Raw genomic sequence first — 20,167 nt, 5'->3', positions numbered from 1 at the left:
CCACTTAGAAACATAGAACTAACATTAGTGTTGATCAAATTTTTAAACATGTTTTTGTTGTCATCAGATACAGTAATCTGTTTTGCCAAAGAAGCTCCAACATCTACAAAGTAGTCATTGAACTCGTCAACAATATTTTTTAAATCATCCACTCTATCATTAACTTTATTTATAAAAAAATCAGGAAGTTCTGAGTTATTATTTTTATTCTGAATGATAGAATTGATTACCTTCCAAGTTTTTTGTATATTATTTTTACTGTCCTCCAACATTTTACTGTAGTATTCCTTTTTTTGAGTTCTCATAATAGTAGTTAGTTTGTTCTTATAACGCTTATATTTTTCCTCACTATCACTAGTTCTCTGCTGTAAAAACTTTTTGTACAATTGATTTTTCTTATTGCATGCCTTTTGCAGACCTTTTGTAATCCATGGTTTACCTTCATAATGATCTTTCACCCTACACATTTTTATAGGACAATGCTTATTATATAATTTCAAGAATACAGACAAAAATGCATCATATGCTAAATCTGGATCATCGACATAAACCTCATCCCAGTTACAATTCCTAAGATCCTTCTTTAAGGCTTCAGTTCTTTCTGGTGTTTTTAGTCTCCTTAATTTGCAGGGAAGTTTATTTTTATCAGTCGGACATTTAGCAATTAAATTATGCACAACTACAAAAACAGGAAGGTGGTCACTGACATCACTTATGAGCAAACCACTTGTTACTTGTTGATGAGTATTTGTAAAAATATTGTCTATAAGTGTTGCACTCTCTTTAGTTATTCGACTCGGTTTATCAATTAGAGGCCAAATACCTAAACTGAACATTGTGTTGCAAAATTCTGTTGTCATTTTATGTTCATTCCATTTCATTAAATCAATATTGAAATCACCACAAACAAAAACTTGTTTCTTATCACATACCTTACCTAAAATGTCAACCATGGAATTAACAAGGGAATCAATACAAGAGCCAGGTGTCCTATATACACAACTCACAATAATACTTTTCAGATTCGTGGAATGAATTTCAATTGTCAGACTCTCCATGATATCATCCACAACCGTACTGTCAACCACTCTACACTGAAAGTCTTTCTGTACAAAGAGAGCCACTCCACCACCCCTTTTAGTTTTGCGGTTTACACTAAAATGATTGTATCCCTCCAATATGAAATTGGAGCCCTTTTCATTTGTCAGCCAGGTTTCACTGATGGCAATGACTTGAAAACTATATTTTAATGATTGCAAATTTTCTTTGATTTGATCAAAATTTGCATAGAGGCTTCGACTATTAAAGTGTATAATTGAAAATCCATCCAGACCGAGTTCATTAAACAGATTTTCCGTGTAATATTTGGACCCAGCGTTCCAATCTTTATAAAAATTTGCATCTGGATCAATGTCATTCTCAAAGCTAAATGATTTATGTTCATCTGACTTCAAAAAACTTAAGTGTGACTCCTCATATATTCTATTGAGACAGGGCTCAGCTAAAAAGTTTTCATTCTCATAGAAATCATCATACTCCTGTTCTAAAGGAAAATATATTTTTTTATCTGTCATATCCTAAGTGAAAAAAGCAAATATCCACAAAAAACAGCAAAACAAAATCACAAATTTTGTACAATGTACAAGATATAATACAACTGCTCTCTATAGAGCACATGGTATAACTCAAAGTAAAAAGCAACAAATTCTGTTTTCATACTTCGCACTAACTCTTTATCTTGCTTCTTTGTTCTAATAAACCAAACAAACATTTTCCAATCCTCTAAGTGTGCCATTTGCTAACCAAGCTGCACCTATTGTCACTTGTATTGTTCCAGATCTCTCAGATTCCTCACTGCAATCACCTTTGCCTGCTCTGGTGGTCCGTTTAACTTGATAAATGTTTTCCCATTTCTTGTCCATGTTGCTTGAATTTTATTTTGTTTTCTGAGTATGCGGCTATGTCTAGCTATTTCAGCATTTTTCTTTGTCAAATGTTCATTTATGTACACCCCTGTGCCCTTTAGTTTTTTTGCCTGCCGTAGTAGATTAATCTTATACTTTCTGTTGGTAAGCTGAACAACAATGGTTGGTTTGGCATTTTTATCCTTATGTGGAAGGCTGTGGCAGGCTGAGATGTTCTCACTGTCCAGATCAATGTTCTTACTGCTCAAAAATTTAACAACTTGTGTCTCTAGTGTGAGCAGTTCTCCAGGTGGTGCATCCTCACCTTGCTGGTCGCTGGCTGCAGCCCTGGCATAGCTGCGATGTCTTGTATCCAGCCCAGTGATGATCAGATCATTTCCCCTGGAGTACTGCTCCAAGTCATCGATCCTTTCTTCAAGCAGATGGATCTTCTGGTCTTTAAGTTTAACTGTGGCCTTCAGCTCACGGACTTCTTCCACTAGGCCCATCAGACTGGCTTGCTGCTTAACCACTTTGCTGATCTCCTCAGACATGAAATTGAGCGTTTTTTTAATCTCTTCCAGCTCTTCTGCCAACTTTTTAGTTGTTGTCGCCATGTTTTCAACCTCTTTTACAAAAGGTATGCTCCAGGAAGCTTGAAGTTCTGTTGCTGGTCACTGTGTGCTCTCAGGCCTCTTTCAAAGTTCACGGTCAAAAAAACACCAGAACTCGTCAAATATCCTCAAAAAATGAACCAAAAGAATACTTTATCACCAACAATGCTTTCATAGCACATGGATGGCACCAGTATTTTGGTGATTTTAAACAGATTTGCAAAGAGACTCTGACACAGGAAAATTAGTGGCAGCCATCTTTGATTGGGGAACCCCAATTTTTACTGTTACCAAAATTTTTTGCTTTCATGTTTTCCTATTAAGTCTATTCCTTTTTCATTTTCTACTGCTTTTCATCACAAGGGTCGCAGGGGTGCTGGAGCCTATCCCAGCTGTCTTGGGACGAGAGGCGTACACCCTGGACTGGTGGCCAGCCAATCACAGGGCACATATAGACAAACAACCATTCACACTCACATTCATACCTATGGACAATTTGGAGTCGCTAATTAACCTAGCATGTTTTTGGAATGTGGGAGGAAACCGGAGTACCCGGAGAAAACCCACACATGCACAGGGAGAACATGTAAACTCCACACAAAGATGGCCGAGGGTGGAATTGAACCCTGGTCTCCTAGCTATGAGGTCTGCACGCTAACCACTCGCCCGCCATGCAGCACTGCAGTATTGATGTCTCGTCAATTATCTTTCTTTTCATAAAATACAGTCAAAATTAGTGTATTCCAGACATAGCTGAAAATGGTGTTTAATCATGGTTAATCAATTTGAAAACTGTGATTAATCTGATTAAAAATGTGAATTGTTTGACTGACCTTGTGATAATTCCGGTAAAATGCAGTGTACGGAAGAAAGTCCGCAATTTGTACATGTTTATGCATTTATGCTGCACGGCGGTCGAGTGGTTAGAGTGCAGACCTCACAGCTAGGAGACCTGAGTTCAATCCTGAGTTCTAACCCTCAACCATCCCTATGTGGAGTTTGCATGTTCTCCCCGTGCATGCGTGGGTTTTCTCCGGGTACTCCGGTTTCCTCCCACATTCCAAAAACATGCTAGGTTAATTGGCGCCTCCAAATTGTCCATAGGTATGAATGTGAGTGTGAATGGTTGTTTGTCTATATGTGCCCTGTGATTGGCTGGCCACCAGTCCAGGGTGTACCCCGCCTCTTGCCCCAAGACAGCTGGGATAGGCTCCAGCATCCCCGCGACCCTCGTGAGGATAAGCGGTAGAAAATGAATGAATAAATATGCCTTTATGCTTCACTTTCCTCAAGTGCTGAGATTTCCTACTTTGTTCTGCGGCCCTGAAACACAACATAGTTAGCAAAGCTTATTTGGCTCCGGATGTTTCATATGAGACCTTCAAATGAGTTTTAAAAAGTGTGTGAGGAATATTTACGGCCGAAACAAAGATTGTAGTGTTGTGTAGTGGAGAGAATTTCAATGGGAGGTTACAATTGGAATGTATTCTTCCATTGTCCCGCCTTCCTGCACGGTCTGACTGCCGCCATTGGTCACTTTTTATGTCACTGTTCATATTAGCACATAGTTGCTGCAATATATGTTCTGATTAGCTGGCAATGTTTAACATTTAGGAGCCATGGCACCACCTGCGCCTGTTGCCAGGCTGGAAATTGCTTTTTATGTGCTTTGGTGTGGATGTGAGGATTTTTTTATTTTTTTTTTTAAATAGTTCCATCAACATTGGTATTTATGGATGTACGTGTTGCCTCTCTATGGACGTCTGGATGCCAGTTTATTGCACCGACTGTCACTCGGACACAAAACACTCCACTCTGCTCTGCTCTGCAAGAAGCGTTGCCCTCTGACCCAGTACGTCAGACATTCCTTCATGCGGCTGCTTTAAATCACACGGCGTCAGCAAAGTCAGGAGCAAGCAGACGTTCAGATGGAAATGCTGGAGAAATGAGACAGCAAGCGCAGCCTGGGGCTGGTTGTGAACATCCTTACTGTGGTCCTGAATTTGCCTGCTGTGTTTTTTTTTAACACACTGACTGAACAACACCACTGCCATCCAGTGTACATCCAAACACGCCCACTGCGGTCTTGAACAAACCTCCTCTAATGCTCAATATGTCTATTGTGGTCCTGAACACACCTATCATGGTCCTGAATACACCTACCATGGTCCTGAATATGTCTATTGCGGTCTTGAACATGTCTAATGTGGTCCTGAACACACCTCTTGTGGTCCTTCATATGTCTATTGTGGTCCTGAACACATCTATCATGGTCCTGAACATGTCTATTGTGGCCCTGAACACACCTAACATGGTCCTGAATATGTCTATTGTGGTCTTGAACATGTCTACTGTGGTCCTGAACACACCTCTTGTGGTCCTGAACATGTCTATTGTGGTCCTGAACACACCTACCATGGTCCTGAACACACCTATCATGGTCTTGAATATGTCTATTGTGGTCTTGAACATGTCTACTGTGGTCCTGAACACACCTCTTGTGGTCCTGAACAAGTCTACTGAGGTCCTGAAGACACCTAATGTGTGTATGTCCTGAATATGTCTATTGCGGTCTTGAACATGTCTAATGTGGTCCTGAACACACCTCTTGTGGTCCTTCATATGTCTATTGTGGTCCTGAACACACCTATCATGGTCCTGAACATGTCTATTGTGGCCCTGAACACACCTAACATGGTCCTGAATATGTCTATTGTGGTCTTGAACATGTCTACTGTGGTCCTGAACACACATCTTGTGGTCCTGAACATGTCTATTGTGGTCCTGAACACACCTATCATGGTCTTGAATATGTCTATTGTGGTCTTGAACATGTCTACTGTGGTCCTGAACACACATCTTGTGGTCCTGAACATGTCTATTGTGGTCCTGAACACACCTATCATGGTCTTGAATATGTCTATTGTGGTCCTAAACATGTCTGTTATGGTCTTGAACATGTCTATTGTGGTCTTGATCACATCTACTGCGGTCCTAAAGACACCGACCATAATCCTAATCATGTCTATTGTGGTCCTGAACAAGTCTACCGTGCTCTTGAACACAACTATTCTGGTCGTAAACATGTCTATTGTGGTCCTGAACAAGTCTACCATGGTCTTGAACACAACTATTCTGGCCCTAAACATGTCTATTGTAGTCCTCAACAGATCTACCGTGGACCTGAACACAACTATTCTGGTCCTAAATATGTCTATTGTAGTCTTTAACATGTCTGTTGTGGTCTTCACCACATCTACTGTGGTCCTAAAGACACCTAACCCTAAATATGTCTATTGTGGTCCTTCTCATTTCTCTTAGGGTCTTGAACATGTCTATTGTGGTCTTGATCACAGCTACTGTGGTCCTAAACGCACCTACCATAATCCTAAACATGTCTACTATGGTCCTGAGTACGCTTACTGCAGCCCCGACCCCGCCTACTGCATGCTGACCCCGCCTACTGTGATCCTTCAAGGCGCTGTCAAGCTGCTCTTCATCTAACGATGGCATTCTGCCAACATATGCCTGGAAGCTTCTGCAGCTCACAGGCACCAGATTTTTCAATAAAAAGTCTTCACGAGCGCAGACGTGATGGACTTCCATCTGTTTTGTGTCTCTTGGACAAAACAAAACTCAGCAGGACATAAATCTCTCAGGATGTCAGCTGGAGTCCGACTAGGAATTTCATATCTTTGATTATTTTTCTATCTACCCCGCTAACTATGCAACTATGTAAACTATGTACCTGCCCAAAGTTTGCCCATTTATTAATCACTTAGCAAACACAATCTTTTTCCATTTTATGGAGTGTGATTCCCAACACATTCTTTGGGAACGTGAGCGCCTTTTTGAAAGCAATAAATAGCATTAGCAGTCGGGATGCAATAACACATGTATCTGTATCCAACCGCTCGATACAGTTGATCTTCTTATGGTTTTTAGCATCGCAATGTTTAACAGCAAACTGGATGTGTGTGTAGCTGGTGGAGCTCCATACATATACATTTCATTGAAATGTACTTTTGAGTTTAAACTGTTGTTAAACTGGTCTATAATTTCAATCAAATACAGCTTAAAAAAGGCGTTTTCGCCTCCAAAAAATATCAAAGCGGAACACCAAGTATCAAACTGAACTGAGCCTTCCATTTTAGCCAATTTTTTGTGATTCCCGGGAGATACGGAACATTTCCTGATGACATGACAGAAAGACAAAAATCGACGGAAGTGTAAAGAATGGTAGAGGAGTGTTGGTATGTTGGGTTATTATTAGGGCTGTCAATCGATTAAAATATTTGATTGTGATTAATCGCACTTTATCCATCGTTAGCTCACAATTAATTGTGATTAATTGCACATCGCCCAGAAGAAATCACAATTAATCACAATTAATCGTTAATCACTTGGGGGGGGTCATAGTAACTCACAATTAATCATGATTAATCACACTTTGCCATAGTTACCTCACAATTAATCGCATTTAATCACCGATAGAAATGATTTTTTTAAATACATTTTAAGTAGGGGAACTCTTGTTTGTGGTCAACAATTCGATAATTACATAAATTTTTTTGTAAACTGACATCAATTTCGGAACTATAGGCCATTATTTAAAACAATACAATCAGCAAGCATATTTTTGTATTACTATTTTCTTTATTATTAGCATATTAGCTCTTAAACTCACCCACAAACGTTCAGCAAATACAAAATGTGAGCGAGTGAGACCTCTCGTACTGACACAAACATGTTTTTGTTTATTTTTATTTTTTGAGCTGCGATTTGTTCTACTTTTTTGATGGTCATTGAATGCACCATCCTACCGTTCGCCGATGCACAGAGGGCTGTATGGATGGATATGGATGTATTTTTCCCCCTTTTTCTTTCACCTCATACTTGCTCCCGAATGCTGATACTATGTGGGAATGCATACAGGTAAGATTTGATGATCTTGAGTGCTAATGTGCATCAGGTGGTAGTTCTATGCTAAACGGCTAATGCTAGCACAACACTGGACTTCAGCCACGGTCATCACATTGACAGCCCGTCAATAGCAGCTGGAACTCCAATTTTAGATGGCCGTTCAATGCTAAAATGTTTCAGTCATCTAACTATGTACAAGAAAACAGATCAAGCAGTCAATGTGATCAAAACAAACCTTGTGCTTTCATGTTTGTTGGCAGTAAAAACATCAGATTAAGATGTGCATACATTTTGCATATATGCGCAAATAACAATAAAATCATTAAAATAAAGCCCAAAAAAAGAAAACCTGATATGACCTTTGGCTGATGCTTGCTTAGCTCTCGGTCCAGTTGGCCTGCTGTTTGCGTTTCTTATCTCCTTCTCTTCTTCCTCAGATGTCTCTGCTGGCTTCCAAAGCACATGCCGGGAGGAGAACCGCGGTCCAAATGGCCCGTTCCCTAGCAGTATTTTCCAGATAACATATCTGCTCTGGGAGCGTCTGTGGAGACACAAAGTAGCGCCATTACGCTTTGTGGTCCTGATAGTGGAAGATGTCGCCTGTGTAAACGCTTCTTATCTGGATGGAGCGCCATAGACATGGAGATGCCAGGATAGGAAACACAATCAGCTGACATGTAATCTCCTCGCTAATTACTTCAGGCCTTTGCTGGATCTTAACATAGATCCCTTTTGTTTTAGGTGACTGAGCATTAAAAACTCATAAATCCTTTTCACACATGTTGAATTGTGCAAGTGTGAACATTACTGTTAGCATTAGCACTAGCTTTGAGTTTATTTGTAGCCTGCTGTTTAATAAACAATGGCTATACCAGGGGTCAGCAACCCGCGGCTCCAGAGCCGCATGTGGCTCTCCAGCCTCTTTGTTGCGGCTCCCTTTGCAATGCTTGAATATTTTTTAGCACCCGTGTGGTGAAAATACACGTCTTTGTTATGAGTTTACAAAAATCCAACTTTGTGTGAGACCATGAATGCATCCTGACTGAGTTCTGACTGGTGACTGAATGAGCAGACAGGATGCTATCCAGTTCTCTCTGACAGGTTAACATGAAGGGAAATGAGTAATACTTTGAGTTATTTGAGTTATTAATTATTATTAATGAGTTATTTGACGATTCTAAAAAATAAATTAGAGCTCATTTAAAAACAAAAGTTTATCTCCAGTACTAGCAAGAGTACTCCAACTCGTCTTTTTTTTTCCCTCCAATGTTGTTTTAAACATACAACGTTTTGCGGCTCCAGGCTATTTTTCTTTAGTGGGCAAGTGGGTGAAATGGCTCTTTTCATAGTAAAGGTTGCCGACCCCTGGGCTATACTATTGTACTAGAGTCTAATAGCTCAGTGTATTTTCTTCCCAAAGTAATGCTCTCATTACACCTGCCACTCACACAGCACAATCAAGTTACAAATACACTTACTTTACATATAACTGATGGACAAATACTGTGAGAAGTAATGTAACGTAATGTGAGAAGAACAAGTTGAACTACTAACACTGTGTATAATAATACAATGATGACCTATATATTGTAACGTTCCATGTTCCTTATGCTTCTTGGGTCCAGACTTGCACTCACTATGTGGCCCTCAGTGGAAAAGGTCTTAAGCCTTTTTTGCTGTTTTTCTACTTGGAGGGATGAATCACAGTCTAGGGCGGAGCTAATCACGTTGCTGTCTACTGATTGGTGGACGGAAAAAATCTGGATTGATGCAGAGGAATTTTCTGTATAAATGCCTTGAAAAATATGAATACGGAAATCTAGATCATCTAAAAGGTACGTTGATGTTACAGCAAGGGTGTCCAAAGTGTTGAAAGGGGTCCATTTGCGGCCCCCTTTTATTGGCCTGAGGCGTATTTTTAAAATGACATGAAACACAGCCACGTCAGAACATTCGGGAACAGAAGGATGAGGCCTCACTGAAAACTAAGCAAACACACAAAAAATATGAAAGATAAAAGCTAATATTGTTTAGTGTATTTTCACCTACATTGGCATTTTTAAACCCAATAAAAACACATCAAAGTTGCCCCAGCAGTAACAGAAATGTTTGGGCATCCCAGCATTACAGTCTCAGATCCAGCATAGAAGTCACCCCCCCCCCCCCAACAAAAACCAACCCCTGCCGAACATCCAACATCTGCTTGTCTGCCGTATCCAATCAGAGGGGGGCGATCCAGGCCATGACCAATCGGGCCCCCTGCTCAGTGATCTATTCAGAGGATCCTAGTGGAGGAGTTGGAACAAAAGCCAACCACCACCCCCCCGACTACCACCCCCCCACCCCACCGGTACAGCTTCAAACAATCCCCCCCCCCCCTTTCCCTCCTCTGCATCTATCCTCCACACAAACTTTGCCTTTGATATGTTAGACCCCTGCATGGAGGAGGAGCCCCCCACCCCCGCCCCCGCCATAGGAGTGGGTCATGACAGAAGCCGCGTATGGAAGCTCTACATCAACATGCCCATGAGGAGTGTCCTGTCTTCACCTGGACTGGGAAGGCTTGCGAGGTCACCTCATGGATCATCTCTTGTCTTGCTGCCAATGCAACGCAAACAGGGCTTTGTTTGTCAGTTGGCGGGTTTACTGCATAAAAGGCACACAACCCTTTTCTTTCAAACTTTGTGGAGGGGTGGCATACATGCCGAGCAAGAAGTGAATATATTTTACAGCGAGACACAGGGTAAATATTCCCGCCTCTGCTGAATTCTCGCCCGAGAATCAGAAACCTGAGCCCCTTTTACACAGCCAGGATTTTTCTAGCCTTTTTTTCTAGGTCGCTGATCTGTTTATACGTACAAGGAAATGGGGCGGACAAAGCCGTCCCACTAAGATTCTGGTAGTATCTGTAGCCAACAAAATCCCAACATCTGTCACTGATCCGCCTTTTACACAGAACCTTGCAAAGCAGGATATTCCTTCACATGTCAACGTCAACATGCAGCATTGTCACGCATCACATGTTAAACTCCTTACAGAGTACCCTTTCACACAGATGCTGTCCCACCTCCTTTGAGCAGCTTGTACTACCTCTAAAGACGAAAATTGCCGGGCCAAATACATCTAACCATGTCAGTTCTCGCAGGACAGTCACATGCAAAAACGTCAGAAAAAAGCCATTTTTTACAGGCAGCCTGAAGAGTAGGGATGGCACCTGTGTGAAAGGGGATGTCTTAATACCAGGACAGTAACTTCTCCTACTCTGTTGTGGTCAAAGCAATGGTTGGCGTCCAAAACGTTTTCTGGGGGATGCTATGACACTGTGTGAAAGGCGCACTGTTACGTCTAGATACTGCCATCGCTGTATTCTGTGTGAAAAGCAAAAGCAGTATGAAGCGATGGTTCGGATCAGATCAGATCTACTTGGTTGCATTTTGCTATCTTTCTGAGTTTTAGGGTTCAAAACTAATTCATTCAAGACCTTGTTTGCCAGATTGGTGTGGACTTTTGTTTGTTCAATTCTGGCACCTGGCACAAACACACAGCACCAATCAGTTCAAACAGACTCTAACTAGCACCCTTTAGTATGTCCATAACATAACAACTAAACAGACTAAAAGGTTCTAGTTTGGTAGTGACCAAAAGGACAAGATGGCGGCACGGCTGAAATGAGGGTGGCTGGGCTCTCCCTTAGAGATAAGGTGAGAAGTACTGTCAACCAGGAGAAACTCAGCGAAGAACCGCTGCTCCTACGCATTTTGAGGAACCAGATGAGGTGGATCGGGCATCAGTAGATGGAAGGACCCATGGCGCGTTGAGAATGCCCTGGCCTGGGAATACGCGGGTCTGGATAGAGAGTCCAGAACCAAAAGAGGGACAGTCATGTTGTCTTCCAGGTTAGATTAGTGGTTGGATTTATTTCTTCTGTGAAAGCAGACGCACGGCCAGCAGGACTACAACAGACAGCTCGGTAAGACCCGTCGAGACAGCAGATCCTCGGCCAGGCCCACTTCTCAAAGGGCTGATGACACGGCTCAACATCTGAGGAGTTGGCAGACAGGCCAAAGGAAGGATGGGGTCTTGAATGCAACCAGGGTGTAATTATGGGATGGAGTAATGGTGAGAAGGACAGAAGAGGGCAGGGGGGCAAAGCATGTGGCAAAGGCCCCCATTCACACCGGGCCTATGAGGATGACATGGCCCATCATACACTTGGGGGCCGTGACCGGCTAGAATTACACTGTGATGAAATATGTCAGCACTGAGCACCCCCCCCCCCCCCCCCCACCACCACCACCACCACCACCACACCCCCAACGCCACATACCCAACACCCCCACCTCTGCTGTGACTCTCTTCAAAGAACCCACAATAGCAATAGAGTTATGAGTATTTGCTTGTGGAAGCCAGTTTTTCTTCTTCGGAACCGCTGCACAGAAAAAGGTGAACATTTGTCAAAACCTGCACCCCGACTGTGTTTCCTGTGCTATTATTTTTCTGACAAACACCTCGTTGGTTTGACCCCCATCAAGCAAAACAACTTTGCAGGGGCACACAACCAATTGCCCCATAAGTAATTGAGCATTTGTTTAACAATTGTAACACTTTGAACGTTATTGTATTTCATGCAGGTATTTCAGCGTGTCTTACAAAGCATTTTGACCACAACCCATAGGGGGCGCCACTAATGTCACTTGGATTGACAGCCATACCAGGAGATTGTTGCAGAGTTGTTGATAGTAGGCCTCTACGCAAAAATGTAGATCGTTCTTTGAAAGTCATCTGATTCATTTTAATTGTTTGTGAAATGGATACAAATGTTTGTGAAATATATGAAAATTTGTTTTTCTTTGGAAAACAAAGAATTTTGCAAGCGATCCCAAAGTTTTGAGCGGTAGTGCACAGTAATTATATGCAACAGTTATTCAGTTATTTATTGTGGGCGGCACGGTGGACTAGTGGTTAACACGCAGACCTCACAGCTAGAAGACCCGAGTTCAATCCCACCCTCGGCCATCTCTGTGTGGAGTTTGCATGTTCTCCCCGTGCATATGTTTTCCGGGTACTCCGGTTTCCTCCCACATTCCAAAAACATGCTAGGCTAATTGGCGACTCCAAAATTGTCCATAGGTATGAATGTGAGTGTGAATGGTTGTTTGTCTACATATATGTGCCCTGTGATTGGCTAGCGACCAGTCCAGGGTGTACCCCGCCTCACGTCCGAAGACAGCTGGGATAGGCTCCAGCACCCCCGCGACCCTTGTGAGGAAAAGCGGTAGAAAATGAATGAATGAGATTGATATTGTTCCTTTGCTCCATTTACAGACAAAATAAATATACTATATAGTTTATATTATTAATAATAATTTGACCACAGCCCATAGGGGGCGCCACTAATGTCATTTATAGTCAACATCACACTCAACGCAGCCAGCGAGAAGTAAGCCTCCATGCCAGCAGGTGGCAGTAGTCTCCATTCTGTGCAGGATTACACAAAAACCATGTAAATTGGGTTTGGAGTGAGGAAAAGGCCATTTAAATTGGGTCCAAGATTTCTTGTCCACTATTGAGAAACCCCACAGAAGACATATCTATTATTTCAAAGGTTCTATTTCAATTTGGACTTCTTAATCGACTTCCGAAGAGGGAAACAGGAAGTCGGGAGAGATGGCATCAAGGAGTACACGCTCCTGAGGACCGAGCTGCATGGCTCCGCTTGGTTTGTGGTTTCAAAGCAGATGCATCAGGGTATCAGGATCACCTAGTGATCCTCGTCTACCCCCCGCCCCCCCCCACACCTCTAATCCCCCCCTGTCCTCCAACAGGTGCCTAATGGCTATCAAATCAGGTTGGCTCAGTTCAACATTCCCACTTGAATTGTTGCATTAGTCAATCCTCTCTCTTTCATCCTCTGGCCTGTCAGTTCGGATTTATCTAATTGGTGTTAGTGGTGAGGCGGCGGTGACCTCACCCCCCGTCCAACCCGCCCCCCCCCCGGGCCCTGCCCTAACCCCCTCCAAGAGACCTGCCGTCTCTGCAGCGTCCATGCATGTGCTCCTTTTATGCACTTCTGCACACTGAACTCTGCTTGGTCCCCACCGCTGATGAGCCTCTGCTCATCACCAGTGACAGGCCCGACCCGGCAGACCGTCTCACTGCCGGGGGGGAGGGGGGGCGGGAACATAGAACCGCAGTGGGCCATGTTCTAAACCGCGAGGCGCCACATTCCTACAGGTCCTACAGGTGAACTCTATTGCTTGTCCTCGTTTTCTTCCTCCGTGACGGAGGGGCATGAAATGCACCCTGGCATGAGAAATCAATCAAAGTAATCATCTGTTATGCCACGGCAAAATCATTTCCTTCCTGACATGTGCACATGTGCTGACACGTCGACTTGTATGCGTCTGCGTCCCATTAGCGACCGAGTGCTGCTTTGTATTAGCGAGGTGTTTTATTTATTTACAAGTCCGCGTTGTCTTCATGCACGTTGTCTTTCTCGTGTGAGGATCTTCAGGTTTTGGCCTCGCCGCCGAAGAGTGCGAGACAAATAATGGCGGTTTGGCCAGATGTGCGCCGCCTGTCCACATTCATCAAATGTGGCCTGCAGACTTTCAAATCCCGTAATTCCGTCTCCCAACGATTGGAGCCAAAGTATCTTTTGGTTCTTCAACGTACTTTTATTAGCATACATGCACATTGACAACACACAGTACTGTCTATATCCACCAGGCATGCACACGTCCTGCTCCAGGAGACAATTTCCATAGTTTTGGTCTTCCAGCCCTCAAGGCCTAGTCCTTATAGACTGCTGAGCTTCTGCCAAAGAGCAGATGAAGCTTTTTCAGAGGGAAAAATGTGGACACGGTTTATGGTTTGTGCTGTGAGGGGTCACTCGCAGGACAAAACTACACAACTCAACCCAATATATCTCCTTTTTCTCTTTAACCCTGCACATCAACTTGAATTTCACCTCAGATTTCAACGACTATCCACATAAATGTCTAAAAGACACGGTCTAATCTAATGATCAAAGAAAAATCCAGCAAAAAAAACTCAAAAATCCTCCTATAATTAAATAGAATCATTCAAAGATCATTAAATCATGAACGAAGCAACTTCAAACATGCTTGTATGTTCATTCATTCATTCATTCATTCATTTTCTACCGCTTATCCTCACAAGGGTCACGGGGGTGCTGGAGCCTATCCCAGCTGTGCGAGAGGCGGGGTACACCCTGGACTGGTGGCCAGCCAATCACAGGGCACATATAGACAAACAACCATTCACACTCACATTCATACCTATGGACAATTTGGAGTCGCCAATTAACCTAGCATGTTTTTGGAATGTGGGAGGAAACCGGAGTACCGTTTATACATACACTACCGTTCAAAAGTTTGGCCAGTCTGAGATTTTCTTTGCTTTTTCTTTTGCTTTTTCTTGGCTTTCTCTTCACTGTTGATACTGAAACTGGTGTTTGACGGCTACTATTTAGTGCAGCTGCCAGGTGACGACCTGTGAGGCGTCTTTGTCTTAAACTGCACACTCTCAGATATTTGTCTTCTTGCACAGTTGTGCATCGTTTTTCTGTCCTTGTTAGACCCTGTTAGATGTTGTTAGATGGCTTTTTGATTAACTTGGATTGGCAGCCATACCAGAAGATTGATGCAGAGTTGTTGATAGTATGCAAAAATGTAGATCGTTCTTTGAAAATCATCTGATTCATTTTAATTGTTTGTGAAATGGATAAAAATGTTTGTGAAATGGAAAAAAAATGTTTGTGAAATGCATGAAAATGTGTTTTTCTTTGGAAAACAAAGAAATTTGCAAGCAATCCCAAAGTTTTGAGCGGTAGTGTACATTAATTATATGCAACATTTAGTATTCATAACATAAATGTTATTTAATATTTTTGAGATTGATATTGTTCCTTTGCTCCATTTACAGACAAAATAAATATACTGTATAATTTATATTATTAATAATAATGACAAAATCATAAATAAAATGGAATAATGGAATTAATTTGTTCATTTTTCCACTAACTTTTAAAGGTAAAAAATCATTAAATAAATAAAAAACAAAAAAACAACTGAAGGTTGAATCCTGGACTGGATTGAGTTGGAAGCGTACATTAAAACCTAAGACAAACCATTTTAGAAGTCGTACTGGCGCCTGCTGCATTCAATATCATCTTATTGTGTTGTCTGTTTAACTGACAAATAAGACAACAATAACTCATATTTTTCTTCGGAGTGCGGTTGTCGCAGTGTCCTGATGGACGACAGGAAGTGTGGAGCGCTGACAGGAAGGAAGGCCCGTTTTTACTGCGGGGGGGGGGGTGTTTAGTTGAGTTGTCTGCCACGGAAAGCAAACTTGGCCCAATGAAGGGCTTTCACTCAGTGGCTGCTGGGTAATTTATAGCACAGAATGGCTTGTAGGGTGAAAAACATTATTTTAGCGGCCTCTGCATCCCAATAGAAGCCAGATGTGGAGGGATTAGCAAAGACCCCCTCTCTTCTAACCCCCCCTCCCCAAATCTTTACCCCGCTAAGTGTCTTATTTTTCCCATCCTCCAATCCCGGGCTTCCCTGCTGTATGTTCTTCCTCCAGGGTGCTCTGGGAATACGAGACTGCTTGCTTTTGGAGGCCAGCGTTCCCAAACAGATGCTGTGTTTATCCCACGCTCGTGTGCAAACGGGAGCTTTGTGGTCACTGATGTCACTTTGCTTCCAAAAAGCGTGTGTGTGGGGAGGGGGGGCGAGGGGGGCAAGGTGCCAGGCGGCACGCTTGGTCACAGCACTGATGTGAGACGGCTTAAGAAAGCTTGGTTGGAACATCGCCACCATTAAAGCTCCCCTGTGATGCAAAAGTGACTTTTTCAGGCATGGTGTCCCTACAGACTCTTTATGAACACCAGAAAGGATACAAATCCACCACTTGTTTGTTCCACGTTTGAGAGACCAGGCGCAGAAACACTCACTTTTCAAGATATGACATTTTGATGACGTTTTCACGGACGTCATACCACCTCCGAAACCTTGATTTAGTTATTCATTCATTTTCTACCGACCCATAAGGGTCGCAGGGGTGCTGGAGCCTATCCCAGCTGTCTTCGGACACGAGGAGGGGGACATCCTGGACTGGTGGCCAGCCAATCACAGCCATTCACACTCACATTCATACCTATGGTCAATTTGGAGTCTGATTTGGTAATGTTATTATTATTATTATTATTATGAATTTCTCCTCCAGTTCAATGTGTGTGGAATAGTACAATTGCCTATATGCTTGTACTATTTACCCTGAGGACCAATTTTTGTCCCGTTTGACGGTTCATTGGCTTCTGAGCCAACTGTGAGTTCCAGTATTCCTTATTTACACAAAGAATATTTTCATAGATACAGCATAGAAAACCTATTTGTTTAACATTATTAGAGCCCTGTAGAGATGAAATAACACCCCTACAGTCACCTTAACACTCCTATTACCCAACATCGTAGACATAATCAAAGAAAACAAGACATAATATCCACACACACAGCTTGTTCCTTCTGGTTTTTTGCGCTGTACCTCTTTGTCTCACAACATTAGTGACACCTAGTGACCAGTGTAGAAAACTACATATCATCACAACTCTGAATGCGTCTTCTGAATGCATTATATTTGTATTTTAAAGGATTGATTGAGGCCAGAAATATTATATATAATATTCAACTTTTGGATGTATGTACGTTGTTCGATGGAGTGTGGACACAAGTGGAAAGTAAAGGAAGTGTGTGTGTGTGTGTGTGTGTGTGTGTGTGTGTGTGTGTGTTGGCGCTGACAAGCCATTACTCTGTGATGTGTTCTCCTGCCTCCCAGCTGTCACTGCTGTTCCTCTGCTATTCCACTCAAACCAAGAGACCCCCACTGCCTCTCCTCTCCTCCGTCTCCTCCCCTCCCCTCCCCTCCCCTCCTTTCTCTTTGAAGACGTCTACCCAGGAAATTGAAAGCTGTTTTCCAACAAAGACAGGAGGAATACAGTCACGGTGCGGCGTGACGAGGGGGGTGACGGAGAGGTTGCAAAGGGGTCTCCGCTGACCTTCCTCTACATCAGGGGTGGGCAAACTTTTTGACTCATGGGCCGCATTGAGTTAACAAAATTGTGCGGGGGGCCAGAACATACATTTAACACACATGATTTTACGCTTATAATTTTAATAATTGTAATGATTTTTAATATTTTTTAAATATTTTTTAAATAATTTTTAATAAGTTTTAATAAGTCTTAATAATTTTTTAATACATTTTAATAATTTTGTAATAATTTTTAATAATTTTAATAATTTTAATAATTTTACGCCTTGAATTATTTGTCTAATTTTAATTGTCATACTATCAGCTATATGTTCTTGTTTCCTTTTTTTCAGGAGCACTTTAAACATCAGACCACATCAAACTACGATTTATTTTTGATTTTTTTTTACTGAATAAGACATCCGACTTGAAAGTCATGTTGCCAGCTGGTATGTTAAAAGTTGAAATACTTAAAAGCAACTGGCGGGCCGGATTCAAACGTTTGGTGGGCCGCATGTGGCCCCCGGGCCGTAGTTTGCCCACCCCTGCTCTACATGGTGCTTCCCGCCCAAGACCCCAACCCCTCTCTTTTCATCTATGTTATATTAATAATCAACGCTTTTATATAGAGTTTTCTAAAGTTGTCAGCCCCCCCCCCCCAAACACATCACATGGCTCGTCTTGTAATGATCCAACATCTGACCACCAGGAACAAAAAACAGTCCAAAAACTCAAAACAGATTTGTGCGTTAGGTTGTCGCTCACACGTAATCAATACGATCACACCCGTGTTCGTCTGACAGCCGACTTTGACGCTCATGATGTTTCAAAACAATCCTCAGCATGTTTTGCATCAATGTTCAGCAGCCTTAAAAATCACCGACTTACAGCCGGGTGTGACACACAGGCGAGCAGGGAGCTGATTGGGAGGAGGGTGGGGGGGGGGCTTGAGGTGACCAGCTAGAGGCCTGTGGAATGAGACAGTTTTTGGGGGTGTGAGAATATGCTCCCAACCAAGGCAAGTGTGACGATTGCCTGCAGGTGCTGCCGCGAGAAACCACACTGTGCTGGACGCAATGGAAGCTATGATATCATGCAATGATGTATGATATCCCCTGTGAAATCATGCCATGATGTCACACTGTGATATCATAATGATATCACGTAATGATATGATATCTCAAAATACTGTTACCTATGATATCACATTATGACGTTACCGATGATATCACCTGTGATATGACGCTATGTCTTCTACATCAAGCTAAGATATCATCCTATGATATGATGCATTGATGTCACCTATGATGTCACTTGTGATATCATGCTATGACATCACCTATGTTATAATATGTTATCATATCCCATGATATTATGAAATGCTGTCACTGATGATATCACATCATGATGTTACCGATGATATCACCTGAGATATGACGCTATGTCATCTACATCAAGCGATGATATCATCCTATGATATGATGCACTGATGTCACCTATGATATCACTTGTGATATCATGCTATGACATCACCTGTTATCATATCATCCCATGATATCATGAAATGCTGTCACCGATGATATCACATTATGATGTTACCGATGATATCACCTGCGAATTGACACTATGCCATCTACATCAAGCGATTATATCATCCTATGATATGATGCACTGATGTCACCTATGATATCACCTATGTTATCATATCATCCCATGATATCATGAAATGCTGTCGCCGATGATATCACATCATGATGTTACTGATGATCTCACCTGAGATATGACGCTAAGATGTAATCAACCTCGTGCTATGATATGATACTGATATCACATCATGATGTTACCGATGATATCACCTGAGATATGACGCTATGTCATCTACATCAAGCGATGATATCATCCTATGATATGATGCACTGATGTCACCTATGATATCACTTGTGATATCATGCTATGACATCACCTATGTTATCATATGTTATTATATCATCCCATGATATCATGAAATGCTGTCACCGATGATATCACATTATGATGTTACCGATGATATCACCTGCGAATTGACACTATGTCATCTACATCAAGCGATGATATCATCCTATGATATGATGCACTGATGTCACCTATGATATCACCTATGTTATCATATCATCCCATGATATCATGAAATGCTGTCGCCGATGATATCACATCATGATGTTACTGATGATCTCACCTGAGATATGACGCTAAGATGTAATCAACCTCGTGCTATGATATGATGCTGATATCACGCATTGATGTCACTTATGATATCACTTGTGAAATCATGCAATGAGGTCACCTGGTGTCACTTGTGAAATCACGCAATGACATCACATATGTACTTTTGTACCTATGTACTACTACTATATATACTCCTTTAATGCCACCTACATCATGTATGATATCACACAATGCTATCACTTATTATACCACATTACGATGTTAACTATGATGTCACCTATGATATCATGCTATGATGTCATGCTGCCATGTCCCTATGATGTCATCTATGCCAAGCTATGATATTATACTATGACATCACCTATGATATCATGCTATATCACACTAAGATGTCATCTACATCCCCCATGATCATCGTGTTATGATATAATGCAATGCCGTCAACTATGATATCACGCTGAA

The 20,167-nt window shown here is 42.1% G+C and overlaps 1 protein-coding gene across 4 annotated transcripts in view; it reads right to left on the bottom strand.

Moving 5' to 3' along the window:
• LOC131134938 (uncharacterized) overlaps positions 1-20,167 on the bottom strand; it is a 64,256-nt gene that overhangs the window by 13,043 nt on the left and 31,046 nt on the right. For 2 of the 4 annotated variants that reach the window (XM_058080659.1, XM_058080660.1), the window contains exon 9: positions 7,801-7,982. The exons of 1 other annotated variant lie outside the window; for it this stretch is intronic. The gene's annotated coding sequence lies outside the window, so the exon portion shown is untranslated. Of the gene's footprint in view, positions 1-7,263; positions 7,983-20,167 lie in introns of those variants that run through there. One more of the 4 variants, XM_058080656.1, reaches the window with a different exon arrangement.

The sequence above is a fragment of the Doryrhamphus excisus genome, chromosome 8 (genome assembly GCF_030265055.1).
Source record: "Doryrhamphus excisus isolate RoL2022-K1 chromosome 8, RoL_Dexc_1.0, whole genome shotgun sequence".
Classification (NCBI taxonomy): domain Eukaryota; kingdom Metazoa; phylum Chordata; class Actinopteri; order Syngnathiformes; family Syngnathidae; genus Doryrhamphus; species Doryrhamphus excisus.
This window is presented reverse-complemented; position numbering and strand designations above follow the sequence as displayed.